Genomic DNA, 6,334 nt, shown 5'->3' on the forward strand with positions numbered 1-6,334 from the left:
CAAATGAAAAGTGGCCCCAAGAACACAGGCTAAGAGAGGAGATGGTCTGACTTGTTGGTCAAAGCAGAGGAACTAGAGAAACCTAAAGGGCCAGGAGGTTGAAATCCCATTCTGCTGTTGGAGAACAGAGGTAACTGAGGAAGTAGATGCTGCACGTAAGCAAGCCAAAGCTTTCCTCAAGCAAGATGAGCAAGAGCCACAAGCTAAAGGTCCTTCAGCTGTGTCACTTCCTGCCAGGTCAGGGGTTAGAAGACAAGTGGTTTCTTGTGGGAATGTGGCGCCAAGCAGCAGAAGAGGAGCATCCTGGAAATGCCAAAGAGCACCACAGCAGAGCATCAGGGAGGTGGAGATTGGTGACAAGCTGTCCATCCATAAGCCACAACAGAGAGCATGTGGGGTGCAAAGATTTTCTAGACTGAGTGGAGACAGATAGTTTGAAACGGAGAGAGCTCTCAGGCTCAGCAAAAGTCAAACCTTGATTTTGATGAGGAGAACTAGGTGAGTGATCCTGTAGACACTGTGAGTTTTTCCTGTCTGTGCAGTCTTTCTAATGTTCCTGATTCACAGCAAGGCATCTTTCTATGCTGGAGTTCTGCTATGTGTCTTGATCTCATATAGCTTCACTCCTTATCGTTTAAAAAGCTTGTCCTTAAATAAGCAAACAAATAAAAATTAGAGCTCTATTCATTGTAAAGTGGAATGAGAGTTTCTCAGCAACTTTGTAGGATGTAAGCTTTGAGAGTCACCATAGCTACTGCTGGGACACTGAAGCCATGCTCTCCCTTGAGACCTCTGCATGTTTAGGTGTGTCTCATCTTATCTTTTCCTACTTGGCTTCCATTTGTATACTACTGTTTTTAAGTATATGTGTGTTCACTTCTAAATAAATCCAGCTCTAGTTCATACTGACTCATTCTGTCACGAGTGCTTAATTATGCCAGAGGACTTTAACTGAGATGCTACAAAGGGTGGCAAGGTTTTGATAAAAGCCAATGCCAGAATGATTTTTGAATGCTGCTTTAGTCACACAAATCACACAAATATCTAAAAGTTGCCTAGCACATTATACATCTTATGGGGAATACAACCTGGCCACAGGTACGGGCTCGGACACTTTTGCCTCTGGTGTTGGGTATCTTGTAGGTCCTGGAACTTCGCAGTTCCAGCCGGACTTCAGGCGCGTCTTCTGATGACTTGATAGGCCTCGGAGCTTCTCTGTTCCAGCCAGGCCTCGGATGCAAAGGAAGGTGCGGTTGCTCCAGAGCCACCTTCCAGGGCTGGTCTGATAACGTGGTCCTTTCAGAACCGGTTTATTAAGGTGGTCTGGGCTTTCAAACAGCCGTTCAGAAATTGGCTGGTTATCGACAGTCTATCAGCTTCCTCATCATGAGTCTAGCCTGCCGTGCCCGTGTAGGCTCAGGCTGCATATTTATACATTTTTGGGGGCATGGCTTGGCTTATCATTCTTTCACATGTGCCAGCTGCTAATCAGCTGACATTACCTAATTTCACTACTTAATGTCTAGGGGTGTTACTTTAATTGTTATGTTTTATTCCAGAGCATGGCTTAGCTTATCATTCTTGCACACACACACACGCACACACATCAGCTGCCTTAGGGGTGTTACTTAGTTAGTATTACTAAGAATATCTTCTTATCTATCCTTGACAGCTCTACTGTCTTTCAGGCTCATTACACATCCTGAAATTCCATTCTGTTGCAAAGTCAAGATCGAACTTGAGTTGAGATCTCTGAAAAGAATTGAGCCCCTGAAGATGGTTTTGTGTAGCAAGTCTGTCACCTGGGCCCCAGTCACTGCCACCTTGAAAGCTTAAGGCTCAGCCTTGGAAATGTCACGCTAGCAAAAGAACACACACATGAATATATATTCCTTTTACAAGAAATATATATATTCTGTTTACAAGGAATATATAGTCCATTTATATGACTATTGGGGAAAAGGCAGAAGATGGATTAGTGTTTCTCAGGAAAGGAGGATGGGGCTGGGGAAAATGGATATAAAAAACTGACACCCCTGAACCCATCCTCACTGCTCAGAACATTATTAAAATGCTGCAAACACTCTTTCTTGGCACCCAGCAAAAGCTCCTGCTACTTTCACTTTCTCTTAAGGGCCCATTTAACCCCAAACCACACCCATACTCTTCCTACACAAAGGCAGTCTGTTTCCTCTCCCCTGACCAGAGGCACTCTCTAAATTGGATAAAGAGTCAGCAGAGTCTGGTAGGCAGCACCACTAAGCTGCTGGGACATCCAGGCTGCAGCTCCTGCGTTGAGAAGACACTACTGAGGTAGGTGATGGTGCCGGCTCAGGGTGGGGCTGTGGGACCCACAGAGGTCAGTTTCCAAGGCACAGGCTGAATCTGGGAGGAAAAACCAGGACTTCAGAGTTAGGAAGGGAGACAGCTGGGAGGTGGTGTCTGATGGGCATTTTAAAAGGTTGCTGTTCCAGGAACTCCTGACAATGGCAGTGAGGCTGGTCCTCAGGATGGTATCTTGGAGCTGTGTTGACTCCTTCTCAGGCAGGCCTAGGGGCTGAAGGTTACTGAAGGACCTTCTCCCCTGGCAGCTTTTCTCAGGGCCTCTTTCATGATTCCTCTCAGACCACACCACCTAAATAACTTGCCTCTATCTTCTTCTCCTGGGTATTTCAGAAATAATGTCTCCTTTACTTCTGGGACCTTTAAAGATCTGGAGTCTCCAGTCCAAGTTTGAGCACAGCTTATTCCCCTTTACATGACAATTCACTCCATGCGGACACAAAGCTCCCTTTTCCTGAGTCTCCTTCCAGGTGCTTAGTATTAGGGTACCACACATTTCCCCTGCCTTCACAGGGCTCCTGGTATGATGGAGACAACAATCAGAAATGATTACCCTTAAGAGTGATGAGCAGACCTGGGGAAGGGCAGCTGCACTAGGATAGGACAGCACAGGCCCTGAGGTTGTCCTGTCCCAGGGACGGTGGGAGGGGTGAATAGTTTGAACTCAGTGACAGGGATGGGGGAGATGACCTTCTAAGTGGAATAAAGAGCACTTCAGGGATACACAAGCAACTTTAAAGTGACATAAAAATGGGCAGGAAGGTAGGGTGGTAAACAGGGTCACTTGAGAGGACCAACCAGAGGGGAAGTCATTGAAATAAGCAGCCTCAACATTCTGTCAGAGCCTGGGAGACTGAAGGGGAGGAGGCAAAGGGTCTAGGTGCTCTCTCAGGATGCTGTGTCCTCCTGTCTGGGGAGTGGGAAGATGTATGGGATGGAATGTTCTGAGGCTTCCTTAGCTGTCTGCTCTGCCGGAGCTGTCAGCAGAGTAGAACGGTTCTTGAGTCAGGAGTGACGATTAAAATAAACTAACACACAATACATGGGATCTTTGGGAGAGGCTCTGGTGGAGACTAGACTCTGCCAGCAGCCTGGCTTTATTTCAGACTGCTTTTAAGCCAGAGTAAAACAGCTCAGCACAAAGGGTCAAATGCACAAGGAAGTGAAACAAGAGGCATGATTTTGACAAGCTGTCCCACTTGCTGTCACAAACAAAAGGAGAAGGACTTGGAAATTCTTCCCTGACTTCAGTGAAGGCCTGGTAAAACCAGTCTCTCTGCTGAGATTTAAATATCAAAGCAGCTGGTAGAAGAGCAGCTTCCAACACTGCTCTGCATTTTAGCACAGAAGGAAACACTCTGGAACACACATAGTGACGTGGTGAAGGTCATGTGGCTGTGAGAGCAAGGCCATGGAATGCACAGTGACTCAACACTGGGTTAAGGTTCAGCCGCAGTCACCTAGTCTGGGCCAAGCTGTCTATTCACCTGGGAGGTGAGGCACACTCAAGGGAAAAGCAGCCTGGGTGCCTGCAGCTGATGCAAGTCCTGAGCAGCCACTGCAGGGGAATGCTTCCTGCTGCACAGCACAGGAGACAGCACCAGCCTGTAGATGGGTCTCATCCAGCATCTCAGTGTCTTTCCTGCAGCAACTGGCAAATGTGGAGCGCACTGTCTAATGCCTCATGGATAACTCAGGAGGATTCTTCCCAGCAGAGTCAAGGATGCAGACTTGGTGAAGCCACTTTAGATGGCCTAGAGGCCATGGCTGCTTCCTTCCTCTCTTCTTCCTAGGTCTCTTTGTCCTGCTTCTTCAGAAGAGAGGATTTGGTCTCTATTAAAGAAGACTAGAGCCCACCTCTCAGCTTGTCCCATGTATGGGTTCCTGATGGTCTTTCCTTCTACCTGTGCAGATGAGACAGAAACAAAATGATCTACTGCCATAAACACACTTAGCTAATAACTTAAAATTGTAAAGATCTTGACCTAATATGAATTTTAAAAATTAAATTTAGAGTGCTTAAGAGCTTTGAAATGACAACCAGAGTAGACTCTCCAATTTCCCTCTGTCAGGTCAATGAACATTAGGTGCTGTCTTAAGTACCATTTCTCTTTTGCCTCCAGCCTCTGCATCATGAATTCTGTGTCAGAAGCAAATGGCACTTTTGCCATCCAGCTTTTGAAGACTCTCTGTCAAAACAACCCTTCCAAAAATGTATGTTATTCTCCGGTGAGCATCTCCTCTGCTTTAGCTATGGTCCTCTTGGGGGCAAAGGGAGAGACTGCAGCCCAGATATCTCAGGTAAGTTTCTTCTTGCCTACATACCTACCTCACTTGTCTCAAAGCTGCCAAGAACAGACAGTCAAAGATGCACACACTGATTCATGGAGTGGTGGCTATAGAGAAAGGAAGACAGAATCTCCTCCTATAACACTTCCTTAAAGGTAATGAGTCTTCCTCAGTATAAACTTGGGGCGGGAGGGGGGGGACTCTAAAAACTGTCCAGACTTCACTTAACAGTGGTGCATAAATAATTTCATGCTAGGCCTGGTGGCACAGGCCTTTAATTCCAGCTACTAAGGAGACTGAAAAAGGAGGCTCCCAAGTCCAAGACTAGCCTGTGCAAATTAGTTCAAATAAAAAAGATTTTATAAAATAAGTTGGAAAAGGGGTGGTTGGAGAGGTGCCTCATAGGTTGAGTGCACTGGCTGTTCTTCTTTCAAAGGTCCCGAGTTCAATTACCAGTCAACCATACGGTGGCAAATAACCATCTGTAGTGAGATCTGGTGCCCTCTTCTGGTGTGCAGCCACACATGCAGCCACAACACTGTATAAATAACAAACAAATGAATCTTAAAAAAAAAAAAAAGAATATGGAGGAAGGTTGTCAGGGTTATAGCTTAGGTTCAGTCTCAAGTACTGCAATGTAAACGCAAAAAAGATGCTGAAATTATAGAACACACAGGTTGCTGAGATCTGTCTTATTTTTAGATGGATAGAATTTGTAATTATTCATTGGCAAGGAAGGATAATTCTTCCTCTTAACTTTGTCCAATCTGCCTTGCATCACCTAAGACACTGAAGGGCGTAAAATGTGTGTAGCTGGTCTATGTTCTGAGTGGGCATTGGGTTGGTTCCTTTTAACATCTGACATGGGATGTGTGTGTGTGTGGATGTTCCAGGGCAGGTAGGAGGCATCTGCCTGAGGGGTGTGTGGGGCGGGGGTAATTTCAGCTTCCAGCTTAACTGTTGTCACTGTTGCTTTATGTTTGGCCAGGTCTTTCTTATGAAGCTCATTTTAGATATAACTCTGCTCATTCTAACCATTTCCATATTCAGTCAGGAGTACATGGAAGACAAATGCACAGAAGATGGTTATTTGTAATCAACCTTTACTGTCTTCCCTAGGTTTTAGGTTCACTAATAAACACTTATAGAAAGCCTTTGTGTGTGTATAGCAGGTGTGTGTGTGTGTGCGTGTGTGTGTGTTTGTGTGTGTGTGTGTATGTGGTTCTTTATGAGAAGGACAGCAATCACTCCAGGATGTCTTCTTGATAGTGCCTCTCAGTGCTGGGATTACAGCCAGACACCACTAGCCCAACTTTTTATTTGCATAGTGAGAATTCAACTCAGATTCTCATGTACTTTACTTTCTGAGCAATATATATATATTTCTATATATATATATATATTTCTAAATATATATATATATATATATATATATATATATATATATATATATTTCCTCATTGAACTCATAATGTTTCATTTTTTTTTCCACACAGACACTTGGTTTGAATACCAAAGAAAACATCCATCAAGGCTTCCATTGGCTTCTCAGCAATCTGAACCTGCCATGCAGAAAGTACGCCCTCAGCATGGCCAACAGACTCTTTGCAGAGAACACTTGTGAAGTGCTCTCAGTAAGTTGCAGCAGTAGAATAAAAACAATTGTATTCATATAAAATGGTGCTTTGCATTTCAGAAGAAG

At 44.8% G+C, this 6,334-nt stretch overlaps 1 long non-coding RNA gene across 1 annotated transcript; it reads left to right on the forward strand.

Moving 5' to 3' along the window:
- The first annotated feature begins 2,184 nt into the window (after positions 1-2,184).
- Positions 2,185-6,281, forward strand: LOC129678642 (uncharacterized). Its single transcript, XR_008720421.1, has 3 exons — positions 2,185-2,313; positions 4,467-4,644; positions 6,129-6,281. It is a non-coding gene; the product is annotated as an uncharacterized LOC129678642 (long non-coding RNA).
- The last annotated feature ends 53 nt before the right edge of the window (positions 6,282-6,334 follow it).

The sequence above is a fragment of the Psammomys obesus genome, unplaced genomic scaffold, assembly GCF_907164565.1.
Source record: "Psammomys obesus unplaced genomic scaffold, mPsaObe1.curated_primary_1811, whole genome shotgun sequence".
Lineage (NCBI taxonomy): Eukaryota > Metazoa > Chordata > Mammalia > Rodentia > Muridae > Psammomys > Psammomys obesus.